Source organism: Haliotis rubra, unplaced genomic scaffold (genome assembly GCF_003918875.1).
Source record: "Haliotis rubra isolate DU_JTF1 unplaced genomic scaffold, ASM391887v1 Scf1909, whole genome shotgun sequence".
Lineage (NCBI taxonomy): Eukaryota > Metazoa > Mollusca > Gastropoda > Lepetellida > Haliotidae > Haliotis > Haliotis rubra.
In genome coordinates this window covers 23,287-42,500 of record NW_025765902.1, presented here as the reverse complement: position 1 = coordinate 42,500, position 19,214 = coordinate 23,287, and positions in this window count along the sequence as shown.

Below are 19,214 nucleotides of genomic sequence, written 5' to 3'. Positions count from 1 at the left end.
ATCATCACCATCACCATCACCATCACCATCACTATCACCATCATCATCACCACCATCACCATCACCATCACAACACACATCACCATCACCATCACCATCACATCATCACATCACCATCACCATCACCATCACCATCACCATCACCATCACCATCACCATCACCATCACCATCACCATCACCATCACCATCACCATCACCATCACATCACCATCACCATCATCACCCATCACCATCACCAATCACCATCACCATCACCATCACCACCACCATCACCATCACCATCACGTCACCATCAACGTCAACATCAACATCAACATCACCACCGTCACCGTCACCGTCACCATCACTCACCCATCACCACCACCATCACCATTACCATCACCATCACCATCACCACATCACCATCACCATCACCATCACCATTACCATCACGATCACGCACGACCATCACGACATCACCAATCACCATCACCAATCACCATCACCAATCACCATCACCATCACCATCACTCATCACGATCACCATCACGAATCACCGTCACGATATCACGAATCACCATCATTCAACATCACGCCATCACCATCACGAATCACCATCATCATCACCAATCATTCCACCATCACCATCACCACCATCACCATCACCACATCACCATCACCATCACTATCACCACCACCACCATTACTTAATTTAATTCATCATTACGACATTCATCACGACAATTGTAATTTATCACTTACACGAATAACGACATTTTACGACATTTATCACTTTATTTTATCATCTTCATTATTAATCATCACGACACGACACGACACGACACGATCGACGACATTACTTAATCATTACGAATTTATCACGATTAATTTATCACGACACGACATTAATTTATCACGACATTAACGACACGACATTACATTATCACGACGACACGACACGACACATTATTTTATTATTACTCCACGACATTACGACGACACGACTTTATCACGACACGACCATTACGACAATTATCACGACATCATTTATCATCACACGATCACGACATCACGACACGACCACGACACGACACGACACGACATTATCATTAATTTATCACGACACGACAATACCACGACACGACACTATTAACGACACGACAATTTATCACGACGACATACACGAATTAGTACGACATTATATTTCACGACACGACACGACACGACACGACACTTTATCAATTTTAATTTCAATCATTAACGACACGACACTTTAATATCATCACATTACTTTATCACAATTTATCCACCGATACGACAATTTTACGACACGACACGACACTTTAATTTATTTACTTTATCATTATGACCACTTTACGACACGATATCATTACCACTTCATTTATCACCACGACACGACACGAATAATTTAATTTTATTTATTTACACGACACGACATACTTTATCACGACACGATTAATTACTTTATTACTGACCCATTTTATTAATTTATTACGACACTTACATATTTTATCGACTACGATTACTCATTAATACCATTACAATTTACGACGATATCACTACTTTACGACGATTTACACGATTACGACACGACATTTGACGACAATTTACTACGACGATTACGACATTACACACGATTACTTTACATTACGATTACGACGATTACGATATTTACACGACACGACATTTGATACTTAATTTATTGACTACGACACGATACTTTACGACAATCACACGAGTTACGATTACGACGATTAATTTATTACTTTATGAGATCACTTACTTTACGACATCGATTACGACATTCGATTAATGATTATTACTTTACGACACGACACGACACGATTACTTCATTAATTTATTACTTTATTACTTTATAATTAATGACACGACATTTACGATGACGATTACACTTTATTGATTACTACATCACGACATTACTAACTTTATTACTTATCACGACACGACACGACACGACACGACACTTTACTGTTACGACATTATTCACGATTAATGATTACATTAATACATACGACATTTCACGATAATGACATTACGACATTATTTAATACGAACATGATAATTACTGTTACACGACATTTATACTTTACGACATTACTTTATCATTGTTACTATTATTATTACTTTACGACACAGATTAATTTATTACGGTTTATGACATTTTACGACTTTATTTTAATATTTACTCGATACCGACATTTATTACGACACGATTACGATATTTTATTACGACCATTACAATTAATGACATTACTCCACGACACATCGACAGATTATTCCATTTTCACGACGACGACACTTTACGACGATATTATTACACGACATACGATACTTCACGATACGACCACGACACGACACTTATTTTACGATACGACGATATTTACCACTTTATCACGACACGACTTTACATACGACACGACGATTTACGATATCACGACATTTTACGCCGACACGACACGACAATTTATATTTACTTACGACTTCGATACTTACGATAATACTTACGACATGACTTATTCTAATTTTAACACGATTATTTTATTACTTCACGACATTTATTACACGACACGATCTTTTATTTATTACGACACTTTACGATTAATTTATCATTACTTTACGACGACATTTGACTACATTGACTTTACTACGACATTTACGATTACGACACCATTAATCATACTATCACATTACTACGACATTATCGACACGATTACCTACGACATTTTATTACTTTATTAATTACGACACGACATTTAATTCCACGACATTTTTACAGTTACGACATTACGACATTTTGTAGTTTTTAATACTATTTCGATGACGATTACTTTATTACTTACGATACTTCCGATATTTTATGATTTTCGACACGATTATCTATACGATATTATATCACGACATGGATTACTTTACTTATTTTACGACATTTACATTTACATTTTAGTTACTTTATTACGACATTTATTACTTCCACATGACGACATTTATTGACGAGAATTTATTGTTATTACTTATACTTACGACACGATTACATTGACGACGACATTACGATACTTACGATACGATACTTTACTTTTACGCATTTTATTATTAAGATTACGATACTTTATTTATTTATTATTACGATTTATTACATTTATTATTACGATATTACGACATTGTTGTTAATATTACAATATATACGACACGTATTACGACATTAACGACATTATATTTATTTGATTACGACACGATACTTACTTTATTACGACATTACGACATTACATTATTAATGACACGACATTTATTACGACATTACTGATACATTTTTTTATTACTATTCATTACTAATTGTTACGACATTATTGTTATTGAATTTATTTGACATTACATCTTTATTGTTATTATTAATTACGTTACTTGTTACTTGTTATTTATTACTTTTACTTACGATTTATTTTTACTTTATTACTTTATTTTTACTTATTATTTATTATTTATTAACGATACGATACGATTACTTTACGACATTTATTACGACTTTTTTATTACGATACGATACGACATTTACTTCACGATACTACATTTACGAGACGACATTACATTACATCATCTATTTATTAATCATTTATTAATACATTACTTAAATTACGACACACGAGATCGACATTATTACGACTAATACTTAATGACCACGAGGACACCATGATTATCATACTTACAATGACATTAATTTACAATACCACCATTACCTTCACGACAGATAACCACCTTTATCACCATTACACTTACGACATTATTATTTTATTACTATTATTTTACTTTTATATTATTACCACCATGACAATTTACATAATTACACGACATTTTACCATTTACGATACTTTACGACATATTATTAAGACTACTTACATTACCAGATACGACTTCGACATTTATTATTTATTACGGATTAACCGATTACTACTTATATTACTGTGTAAATATTCACCACGACATTTTATCACTTAATTTATATAACTTTATTATTATTACGACACGATACTTTATTATATTACATCATTTATATTTGCATTACACATTATTATTACATTACTTTACGATATTTATTACGATACGATATGATTTTATTACTTTATTACTTTTACCGACATTAATTAATTTGATACGAAGTCGACATATTATTGTTATTTAATATTTACATTACATACGACTTTATTACTTATTGAGCATTATGACTTAATGACACGATACGACATTACGACACATTATTATTAATTACGACATTTTACGATTAATACACTTTACGATACACGATTTTACTTACTTAATTACGATTTATTACTTATTATTCGACATTTACTTTATTTTTACGACACGATTAACGATTACGACATGACACGACATTTATTACGATTATTATTACTTTATTACGACATACATATTTACACGATACGATACTTATTATACTATTACTGATATTGCGATTACTTATTAATAATTAATGACATTATTATTTGACGACAGATCACGACATTTAATTTTTACTTTACGCATTTAACATTTATTGTTTTATTTATTAATGTTACGACGAGCATTTATTTATATTACATTACTTTATCTTTATCGGTTTATTAATATTAATGATTTATTACTTATTACGACGACATTAATCATTATCGCCATTACATTAATGACAACGATAATACGATATTTATATTAATTACGACATTATTTATTAATATTACCTGTTCATTTTACGACATTTTACTTCATGATTAATTACATAACGACACTTTATCACCATCACCTTTACTATATTATCTACGACGATTTCATTTATTATATATTTCTTTTTACCATATTGTTAATGATTAACTTTACTATTGCACTTTACGACATTTAATTACGACATGACATTTCTTACTTTACTTTATTACCGACATTAATATCACGATCATCATATCTCGACATTTACTGATAATTACGACATTTTACTTTATTACGACGATGACATTTATCATTATCGACACGACATTTGCGATGATTCACGACGATTTACGACTCGACACTTTATCTTCGATCTCGACATTTATTTCACGATCGACGATTACGACACGATAACTACGACACGACACGACACGATATCGACAATCGACGACCACGACATTTAATAATTTTATCGACACGACAATTTATTACGACCGACACGACAATCGACGACGGATGATTAATTTATTATTACGACCAATCGACGATTACTTTACCTTTATCTTTAATTTTAATTTTATTAATTCCACGACAATTTTAATGACATCATTACGATAATTTACTTTACTTTAATTTATTGATTAATGATTTCGACGATACGACACGATATTTTATTACTTTATTATGATTAATTTTAATTAATTTTATCAATTTACTTTCATTTAATGATTTCGACGGACACGACACGACGACACGATTAATTTTATTACGATTACGACAATTTAACCACGACGACGACACGACACTTAATTCACGATTACGACGGATGACATTAATTTTAATTTATGACGACGACACTTAATTCACGATACTTTACGACACGACACGACACGACCACGACACGCATTACGACACGATAATCCACGATTAATTTATCGACGACGACTTTACGACGGATACGATCACGATTAATTTGACGATAATTTAACGATTAATTTGATCTATTAACGATAATTTAATTCACGACAATTTATTAACGACACGACCACGACACGAGTCATTATGATTAATTTAATTTCACGACATTAATGACGACGATTACGGACACTTAATGACGGTTTACGACACGATACGACGACATTTAACGACACGACGACACGACGACGATTATCACGACACTTCACATTACTTTACGACTTTACGACTTCTGATTACTTGTTAATTTATCATGACACGATAATGACACGACATTATTAATTGTTACTTCAATTTACTACGATAACTTCGACGACGACATTAACACGACATTTATTACTTTTACTGGACACGACATTATCGAATTTTATGACGTTACTTTATGACGACGATCTCACGACTCGACACGATTTCGAATCGACACGATTAATTTACTTAATGATGACACGACACTTCACGACATTCGACTTAATTTAATGACGAATTCACGACACGACACGATTACGAATAATTTATTAATATTGACGATCGACACGACACGATCGAGATTATCTAATTTTATCACGATTATTAATTTATCACTACATTATCAATCGACACGACAATTTTATCAATCTATCACGATACCATTACTTTACTACTACTGTTACCTTATCATCATAAGTAATTTATCAATTTTATCACTTCACTTGAACGATTATGATGGCATCAATTCATCATTGACCATTCGACCACGACACGAGAGATTATCCATACGACGGACGACACGACACGGACGACCAACGACAATTTATGATTAATTATAATTTATCACGACGACGACACGGACCACAATTTTAATGACCACGATTACTGCATAATCGACACGATCCACGATACCACTAATTTATAATCACCACCACTTTACCTTTATCACGACATTTATTACTTTCACGACACCGTTACTGTTACGATCCCTATTTCTTTACGACATTTACGATACACCATTTTGATTTTCGACATACTATCATCATCATCATACTTTATCACGATTACCATAACTTATTTATTGATATTACTTTATCATAATCACGATACTTATCACGACAATACCACATTTTACCTAATAACGATAACCTGACTTCACGATACTTTACTTACGACATTATTAATTTTATTGAGATACGATACGACGACGATACTTATTAATTTATTTACGACGATTTATACCACGATACTTTACAATCTGACGACGAGATAATACGCAATTACACGTGAACTATAGACTAATACGATACTTGACATTTGTATTATATAATATTATCATTTATACGATATTTATTATTTACGACATTTATTTATACTTACGATTTATTTACGATTACTTATTTTACTATTACAATATTTTATTACGATACGACATTACGACATTTATTCGACATTACGATTATTTATTACTTTATTTATTTACGACATTTACTTTACATTACGACATTTGTTACTATATTTACTTTACGATTATTTATTACATTTACTTTACATTACATTTTACGATACGACATTACGACATTTACATTTACTATTACTTATTTATATTACTTACTTACATTTTACGATACTTTACGACATTATTATTATTTACGACATTTACTTTATTACTTGTTACGATATTTATTGCATTACATATTACGATATTATTATGGACATTTATTTTACTTATTTTATTACTTATTACTTTATTACTTTTACTTTATTATTTATTACTTTAATTTTATTATTTATTATCTTATTACACGACACGATTACGATACGATTATTATTATTACTTATTTATTACTTTACGACATTTACATTACGACATTTTATTACATTACGACATTATTACGATTTATTTTATTCATTACGACATTACGACATTTATTACGATATTTATTATTATTAATTTACTACATTTATTACTATACGACATTTTATTTATTACGACATTTACACACATTTTACTTTACTTATATTACATTTACTTTACGATTATTATATTACATTTATTACGACATTATTTATTACATTTACGACATTTTATTTACGATTTATTTTACTTACTTTACGACATTTTATTACGACATTACATTATATTACGACTTTATTACGACATTATTATTACATTACGACATTTACATTATTTTACTTATTACGATATACTTTATTATTTATTTACGCATTTATTACTTACTTACGATACGACATTACGACATTTGATTTTATTACGACATGACATTTTTATTACGATATTTACGACATTTACTATACATTATTACGACGACATTTATTACTTACATGGCCATTATTTATTACGACATTACTTACTTACGACATTATTACGATATTTATTATTATTTATCGACATTGTTATTACGATATTATTACTTACGACATTACAGATTTATTTTACGATATTATTACTTCATTACAATTATTACGATGGCATACGACATTATTATTTACTACGACATTACTTACTACGACATTTATTACGATACATGATTATTATATGACATTTATTACTTTATTATTACGACACACCCATTAACGACATACATTTACTTAATTCATTTGACATTTATTATTTATTATTTATTTACGATATTTACTTTACGACATTTACTTTTACGACATTCGATGACTATTACTACAGACATTATTTATTACTATTACAGAATTACGATATTTATCACGACATTTTACACCATTACCATTACATACTTCATTTACTATATTATTAATGACACATTCGCATTTATTACGATGGCATCATATTACATTAATGACATGATAGCATACGACGACATTACGACATTACCTATCGACCATTACTAATTTTAGACATTTGATTTATTACGATCATATATTTATAATATGACATTCACCATCATATTACGACATTTATAGTTATTTATCTTTAATTATTAACATCACCTCACCTCACCTCACCTCACAAATTACCATCATCATCATCATCACCATCACCATCACCAATCACCATCACCATCACCATCACGAATCACCATCATCTCACCATCACCGATCACCATCACCAATCACCATCACCATCACCATCACCATCACCATCACCATCACCATCACCATCACCATCACCATCACCATCACCATCACCATCACCATCACCATCACCTCACCATAACGATACGTATCATTGATTTGAACTGTGTTGAGCTATTCTTTGAGTGCATATTGCTTACATGGGACCCCAGTTACAAATAGTGTATAATATACAGTGCAAAAAATAAAATAGCTGAAATCTGATTTTCAAAGTAATCTCCATAACCCATCACCATCACATCACCATCACCTCATAGTCACCATCACATCACCATCACCTCACAGTCACCATCTCCATCACCATCACCTCACCATCACCATCACATCACCATCACCTCACAGTCACCATCACATCACTATCACCTCACAGTCACCATCATATCACCATCACCTCACAGTCACCATCACAGTCACTATCACCATCACCATCACCATCACATCACCCATCACCCATCACCATCACCATCACTATCACCATCACCATCATCACCATCACCATCACCTCACCATCACCATCACCATCACCATCACTATCACCATCACCATCACCATCACCATCACCATCACACCATCCACCATCACCATCACCATCACCATCACCATCACCTCACCATCACCATCTCCATCACCATCTCCATCACCATCACCATCATTACATCACCATCACCTCACCATCACCTCACAGTCACCATCACATCACCATCACCTCAGTCACCATATCCATCTTCATTACCATCACCTTCACCTCACCATCTCTATCATAGTCACCATCTCACCATCACCATCACCATCACCTATCACCATCACCATCACCATCACCATCACCATCACCATCACCATCATCATCATCATCACCTCACCATCACCATCACCATCACCTCACAGTCACCATCACATCACCATCACCATCACCATCACCATCACCATCACCATCTCCATCATCACCATCCCATCACCATCACCATCACCATCACCATCACCATCACCATCACCATCACCATCACCATCACCATCACCAGATCCATAACCTATCATCATCACCATCACCATTACACATCACACATCACCATAACCATCACCATCACCATCTCCATCATCATCACCATCACCATCATCATCACCATCACCATCATCATCACCATCACCATCACCATCACCATCACCATCAATATCACCATCATCATCACCGTCACCATCACATCACAAAACCCATCACCCATCACCATCACCATTACCATCACATCACCGATCACCATCTCCATCACCATCACCATCACCATCACCATCACCATCACCATCACCATCATCATTACTATCACCATCACCCATCACCATCACCACCATCCCCATCACATCACCGATCACCATCTCCATCACCATCATCATCACCATCACATCACCCATTCACCATCATCACCACACCATCACCATCACCATCACCGTAACCATCACCATCACCATCACAATCACCATCACCGTAACCGTCACCACCATCACCGTCACCATCACTCACCACCCATCACCATCACCATCACCATCACCATCACCAATCACCATCATCATCACCATCACGAATCCATCATCATCATCATCATCACCATCACCATCACCAATCACCATCACCATCACCATCACCAATCACCATCATCTCACCATCACCGATCACCATCACCAATCACCATCACCATCACCATCACCATCACCATCACCATCACCATCACCATCACCATCACCATCACCATCACCATCACCTCACCATAACGATACGTATCATTGATTTGAACTGTGTTGAGCTATTCTTTGAGTGCATATTGCTTACATGGGACCCCAGTTACAAATAGTGTATAATATACTGTGCAAAAAATAAAATAGCTGAAATCTGATTTTCAAAGTAATCTCCATAACCCATCATCATCACCCTGATCTCTTCACGAACAGGCGTGTCACACAGAAACAGAGAAGACATGTACATGGCGTTGGCGGCATGTATTTCCTACATTACTTCACTTCTAAGATATTGTACATATCGTGTTTCACAAAACCTGCTGAAACCGAGTAACATTACCCTGGTAGCCCTATGCCAGCATATCACAACCAGTCTACCATGGCCGTCTTTGTAAACATATACTTAATATTCCCGAGGAACTACACATGCATTTTACACACAAAAAATGTATGATACATATTGACGCGTTCGAAACTGGGCAGAATAAAACTGTCGTGCAGGTATTGGTTGTAGCTACACTTGGCTTATTTTCGCTAAGTGTCTGTGGTTACCACTTAGTTAACACAACACGAATATGCCGCGGTATTATACCATGACATGCTTTCAGATAGGCAGATGTCTAAAAGATACACAAATTTTACAAAATTGTAAAAGCTAATCTACAGTGTGCTGCAGGTATTGGTTGTAAGTACGCTTGGCGTGTGTGGTTACCTGTCAGTAATACAACAACAGACAACATCAGCCCGGTATTATACTGTGACATGGCCTACAGGTGTTGGTTGTATGTACACTTGGTGTGTGTGGTTACCTGTCACTTATACAACACCAGGCAACATCAGCCCGGTATTATACTGTGACATGTCATACAGGGAGGGGTTGTATGTACACTTGGTGTGTTTGGTTACCTGTCAGTAATACAACACCAGGCAACATCAGCCCGGTATTATACCGTGACATGCCCTACAGGGAGGGGTTGTATGTACACTTGGTGTGTTTGGTTACCTGTCAGTAATACAACACCAGGTAACATCAGCCCGGTATTATACTGTGACATGTCATACAGGGAGGGGTTGTATGTACACTTGGTGTGTTTGGTTACCTGTCAGTAATACAACACCAGGCAACATCAGCCCGGTATTATACCGTGACATGCCCTACAGGGAGGGGTTGTATGTACACTTGGTGTGTTTGGTTACCTGTCAGTAATACAACACCAGGCAACATCAGCCTGGTATTATACTGTGACATGTCCGACAGGGAGGGGTTGTATGAACACTTGGTGTGTGTGGTTACCTGTCAGTAATACAACACGAGACAACATCTGCCAGGTATTATACTGTGACATGTCCTACAGGGAGGGGTTGTATGTACACTTGGTGTGTGTGGTTACCTGTCAGTTATACAACACCAGACAACATCTGCCAGGTGTTATACTGTGACATGTCCTACAGGGAGGGGATGTATGTACACTTGGTGTGTGTGGTTACCTGTCAGTTATACAACACCAGACAACATCTGCCCGGTATTATACCGTGACATGTCCTACAGGGAGGGGTTGTATGTACACTTGGTGTGTGTGGTTACCTGTCAGTTATACAACACCAGACAACATCAGCCCGGTATTATACTGTGACATGTCCTACAGGTATTGGTTGTATGTACACTTGGTGTGTGTGGTTACCTGTCAGTTATACAACACCAGGCAACATCAGCCCGGTATTATACTGTGACATGTCCTACAGGTATTGGTTGTATGTACACTTGGTGTGTGTGGTTACCTGTCAGTAATACAACACCAGACAACATCAGCCCGGTATTATACTGTGACATGTCCTACAGGGAGGGGTTGTATGTACACTTGGTGTGTGTGGTTACCTGTCAGTAATACAACACCAGACAACATCAGCCCTGTATTATACTGTGACATGTCCTACAGGGAGGGGTTGTATGTACACTTGGTGTGTGTGGTTACCTGTCAGTTATACAACACCAGACAACATCAGCCCGGTATTATACCGTGACATGTCCTACAGGGAGTGGTTGTATGTACACTTGGTGTGTGTGGCTACCTGTCAGTGTTGCAACACCAGACAACATCAGCCCGGTATTATACTGTGACATGGCCTACAGGTGCTGGTTGTATGTACACTTGGTGTGTGTGGTTACCTGTCAGTAATACAACACCAGACAACATCTGCCCGGTATTATACTGTGACATGTCCTACAGGGAGGGGTTGTATGTACACTTGGTGTGTGTGGTTACCTGTCAGTAATACAACACCAGACAACATCAGCCCGGTATTATACTGTGACATGTCCTACAGGTAGTGGTTGTATGTACACTTGGTGTGTGTGGTTACCTGTCAGTTATACAACACCAGACAACATCAGCCCGGTATTATACTGTGACATGTCCTACAGGGAGGGGTTGTATGTACACTTGGTGTGTGTGGTTACCTGTCAGTTATACAACACCAGACAACATCAGCCCGGTATTATACTGTGACATGTCCTACAGGTGGTGGGTTGTATGTACACTTGGTGTGTGTGGTTACCTGTCAGTAATACAACACCAGACAACATCAGCCCGGTATTATACTGTGACATGTCCTACAGGTGTTGGTTGTATGTACACTTGGTGTGTGTGGTTACCTGTCAGTAATACAACACCAGACAACATCAGCCCGGTATTATACTGTGACATGTCCTACAGGGAAGGGTTGTATGTACACTTGGTGTGTGTGGTTACCTGTCAGTAATACAACACCAGACAACATCAGCCCGGTATTATACTGTGACATGTCCTACAGGTGTTGGTTGTATGTACACTTGGTGTGTGTGGTTACCTGTCAGTAATACAACACCAGACAACATCAGCCCGGTATTATACTGTGACATGTCCTACAGGTGGTGGTTGTATGTACACTTGGTGTGTGTGGTTACCTGTCAGTTATACAACACCAGACAACATCAGCCCGGTATTATACTGTGACATGTCCTACAGGTAGGGTTGTATGTACACTTGGTGTGTGTGGTTACCTGTCATTAATACAACACCAGACAAAATCAGCCCGGTTTTATACTGTGACATGTCCTACAGGGAGGGTTGTATGTACACTTGGTGTGTGTGATTACCTGTCAGTAATACAACACCAGGCAAAATCTCCCCGGTATTATACTGTGACATGTCCTATAGGTGTTGCTTGTATGTACACTTGGTGTGTGTGGTTACCTGTCAGTAATACAACACCAGGCAACATCAGCCCGGTATTATACTGTGACATGTCGTACAGGTTGAGGTTGTATGTACTCTTGGTGTGTGTGGTTACCTGTCAGTAATACAACACCAGACAACATCAGCCCGGTATTATACTTTGACATCGTCTACAGGGAGGGTTGTATGTACACTTGGTGTGTGTGGTTACCTGTCAGTTATACAACACCAGACAACATCAGCCCGGTATTATACTGTGACATGTCCTACAGGTGTTGGTTGTATGTACACTTGGTGTGTGTGGTTACCTGTCAGTTATACAACACCAGACAACATCAGCCCGGTATTATACTGTGACATGTCCTACAGGTAGTGGTTGTATGTACACTTGGTGTGTGTGGTTACCTGTCAGTTATACAACACCAGACAACATCAGCCTGGTATTATACTGTGACATGTCCTACAGGTAGTGGTTGTATGTACACTTGGTGTGTGTGGTTACCTGTCAGTTATACAACACCAGACAACATCAGCCTGGTATTATACTGTGACATGTCCTACAGGGAGGGGTTGTATGTACACTTGGTGTGTGTGGTTACCTGTCAGTTATACAACACCAGACAACATCAGCCCGGTATTATACTGTGACATGTCCTACAGGGAGGGGTTGTATGTACACTTGGTGTGTGTGGTTACCTGTCAGTTATACAACACCAGACAACATCAGCCCGGTATTATACTGTGACATGTCCTACAGGTGTTGGTTGTATGTACACTTGGTGTGTGTGGTTACCTGTCAGTTATACAACACCAGACAACATCAGCCCGGTATTATACTGTGACATGTCCTACAGGTATTGGTTGTATGTACACTTGGTGTGTGTGGTTACCTGTCAGTTATAAAACACCAGACAACATCAGCCCGGTATTATACCAGACACATTGGTGTGTGTGGTTACCTGTCAGTTACACAACATAATGACTATCGATAGTGACTGTTCTTGAGATCGTGCAACGGCATTATGGGTATCTCATACAAGTTACCTCATGGCTGTAATAGTGTTCATTTGTCCTTACTCAGACTAATCACCACCTTGAGTTTAGTAGACTCGCACACTTCATCGAAGTGGTGTTGGCCACCTTTCTCTCCGCCCCATCCAGCATCTTTATGAGGATGCATGACCCCACTGGTCACCCATGATGCCTCAACTTTCTTATCCAAGACAAGTTGGCGGGTCCTTCGAGCTAGCGCTGCTCGGGGTCCGGTAAGATCTTCACTGATAATAATTCGTGTCAACTGAAAAGTTATGCTTTCTCCTAAGGTCCTCATATAGCTTTCCGTCTCAATTACGATTTGTGAATCTTAAATCTGAATCTTATGTGTGTTATTCAGAATGGTTGTATTGTATTCTCTCTTCAAAAACAGTTTTAAAAAGAAAGCAATAAAATTATGTTTGTCGATGGCAATGCTAGAAAATAAAATTTCATATATACAAATATTTCACTTTCTGAATGAAAGCATGTATGAAATTATCTGCTGTGTCCATACATAAAAAAACACCATAGGAGTGTGGTTGTCCTGGTCACGTGTTCTCGTTGATCATGGCGGGTCGGTTTGCTTGCCTAGTGGTTAAAGCGTTCGCTCGTGGATCCGGGTTCAGTTTCCCACATTTGCATAATGTGTGAGGCCACCTCCGCCCCGCGATATTGCTGGAATATTGCTAAAAGTGGCGCAAGCCATACTAACTCACTCGTTGATTACAGATTAACAGCAGGCTACGAGATTCCTTCTTATCGTTTATTTGCATATCTCCTTAAAGGCATTGTAACTCCTTAATCTTGCACGAAAACGCAAATAGGAGATATCAGCTTTTACTGACATTATTGTAACATGCAATTTGTATGTGTCTCTGTATGGTTCATACACGGACATGGGCGACGGCAAAATAGTCGGGGCTGCATGAAATACATGGACAGTGTCGGTTATAATGGAGTGAGTGGGTGAGTTTAGTTTTACCCGCTTTTAGCAATATTCCGGCAATATCACGGCGGGGAACACCTAAAATGGGCTTCACCAATTGTACCCATTGGGGGAATCGAACCCGGGTCTTCGGCGTGACGAGCGAGCGCTTTAACCACTTGGCTACCCCACCGCCCCTATAATGGCTGAACGTTTGTCAAGTTATATTTATCAATAATACCATTTGCAAGGCATTGCATGTACTTGACTTTCATACTCGCAGGCATATAATAGATTTGAGATATTATTCATATTGGTCGACCCATTTCGATCGCAATTAAAAAGTCATTACTGCAAAATTTACACTAGCCCTTCATGTTAAATAGCTGTCTTTGAAACACAGAATGTATTCCGCGCTGATTTGCTTTTCAGTCACTTCACGTCCCACGCCCAGCGATGACATTGGCATTATGTGATCTGACAACGGAAAACAAATGGAAGTTCTTGTGTTTATTTACTCTTTGAAGTGTAGCGTTTCTACAACTTATCACATGCTAAATGATACATAATAGTGCCTTGCTTTTTTATCTAGGTTGTAAACTCCTGACTGGTTTTGCTTTTGAACACTCACTGATTACATGTTGTGACAACAACCATCTGTCATCGTATATCTCATAAAGCGAGAGCGTGTAGTGAACGCCTGTGTTTGTTCGTGCTGGTCTTTCCTTTGTGGTTATATCTGAACATGGCGGAAACATGAATCTAATCAATGCCCCGTATGGTGGTTATGCATAAATCCATGTTGAGTCTCTCACTCAACAACGCTGGGAGTTTAAAAACATCTTGTTACCTTTGATCGCGCAATGAATATCGAAGATATTCAGTCGCAGATGATAGTGTGAAGCTAATTCATAACGCCATTCGTGTTGAACATGTAACAGATATTACTTCATACGTTTACACGCGCACCACCTCCTGTAGAAACTTGACAGAGAACGGTTCTCTATGAACGGTTCTATGGTCATGATAACTAGTCTCTTACAGCAATATGTAGAGTTTCAAGTTCGGGTTTAGTACTACGGAAGCGTAGTAGGGCCACGGTGAAAATATGTTTGGTCTCACTATCTCCTACGTAGGACTTAATATCTCCTACGTAGCACTTAATATCTTCTACGTAAGACATATTTTCTCCTACGTAGGACATAGGACGTAGGACATGTTTTCCCCTACGTAGTACTTAATATCTCGTATATACGTAGGAGATGAGCGATATATTAATAGACATTAATCTGAAATGGTCGACTTAAATCCCCAGACACGCAAACAATCAGTCCCTGATGCATATAATTTATGTATAGTTATATAGTTTTTTCTACTGGAGTATATCATCCGAGTATTTATGGTGCTGCACATCCACGTGACCTCATTATTCTTATTACCAAAAGAGCCTGACAAAGAAAGCAGTATTACACAAGCTAACACGCCTCATTAAGCTGCACTCGCTCTTGCTACCAGTATCAGTTACGTCTTGTCTGCGGTGTTGGCAAATCTTGTGAAGTGTTTGTTTCGAGGGATTAAAAGGTTCAGTGGTGAACAAAGGACGATGAGGTGCCTCTTTGTCCTCTCAAGTGTCCCTAGCTGTCCCAATAGAATAGCACTTTATCTCTCTTAGAGCTCAGCCAAATATGCCACATGTACCAACTCGTAATTTCTTAAGTCTATTCAGCTCACTACTGTAAAATATTGTTCGGTGGTACATAATTGGAAAATTATTGCACAACATGCGACCTTTCTTAATAGTATCACAGTGCCCGAACCATGTTATTTCTCCTTCCGCTCAGCCTTTGCTGTAATAACGCCATACATCAGCTTTAAGTTGTCCACATTTGTTTCACTAACGCAAAAGTATGCGACAACAAACAATGCCATATCAAATTTTATATCTCATTAAGTTATTGTTTTCCTAAGTAAGTGGAGTGCCTTCTACAACATTAGAGATAAGTGTATCGCTGTCCTTCCGATATTCCCCCCGAACGGAAGCTCTATCCATTTTAGGTACAATGTGTATGTTACAGAAAAGTAGGGAAGAGTCTTAAGACTTTTCAACTTTGACCAGGATACTTCGAACTTGTAACAATCGCTTGAGAAGATAAAAAGAGAAAGGGGGTAGTGCGCGATGTATCTGACGGACGTATATATGGAGAAAGTTCGAAGAATGTTACTGTATAAATACAATAATTGAAATACCGGTTATGGTTAAAAAGTACCCTCAATCTGATAGCCAGAGAGATTATTGTGAAAGATCGCAGTATGTATCATCATAAACGGGCCAAGATAAAGGTACATGTCATTCATCCCCATATTATACCCCTTCTATAGACACGGGACATCGTTGTTACAGGTAGGGCAAACACTTTCTTCTAAAGGTATCTGCCGGTTTCACGCTACGTACATGTATTCAGATTATTGAGAATACTAGCGACGCAAGTACTTCTCCATCACACATATAATTGTATTGATACCCAGTGATTAGTGATAGCTTTGAAGCAACCTATTAAAATTTACGACACACACTATCAACTGCAGTAGTACTGCCACACCCAGCATCGTATTTATAGCTCTCTTACATAAGGTAAAATATCACAGGGTTGTCATGGTAACGATAATTTGACATACTATCTATTGTCTTACTCTTTAATCAACGATTAGAATTTAAATCAGTTTTGGGGTCAGCATGGTAAGTATTGTGATCGAATCTATTGGCCTTTGTAAAAGCAAGTTTCAAGCCACCTACATAAAAACCTGTTTTCATGATAAATATGTGCTAATCCGTGGCATGATTCCGACCATATCATGAGCATGTGTTTGTGAATCATAATCAAATAGTGATGTTACAAGGCGCCCATGCCGCGTCAACAACACATGCAAACGCACGAGAATTGCAATACGGGCCCCTGCACCAATGATTCTCCGTGACCTGGAGACACATGTGATTGAGCGTATGTTGGGCCGAAGTCTCTCATACAGAACCTGAAGCAAATATATCCAAGCCCACGCAAGTCTAGAAAATGATTTCCACAGCTTCAGGAGAATGTCTCAGGGCTTCTTTTTATTATATTTTCCTCTTTACTATGAACTTTTTTTCTGTCAAATATGTTCATTTCAGAGACGAGTTGTTAGTCTAGTAGGGACGGGTAGAAGACAAAAGACAAAATGGATACTCGTGCTGTTATACTTTTACTTTTATATATGTAAGGATATTGAAATTTAGTCTAAGATATTTGAATCATATTTACAATTAAAATACCTAAACAATGGTCTGTTGTCAAAATTTTTGGTTTTCCACATATTTTCCCAGTCCGTCTCACAGTCACAGAACGATATTATTTCCCCTTCCGCCCAGTCCTTACTGTAATGCTAACGGCTTACATCTGCCATCGCTTAATTCACAAGTGGTGAGGCAATACGCTAATGAGGGAAGGGTCCTGTACCATGTTTGTGAAATATCTATGATGCCTTACATGAAGTAAGT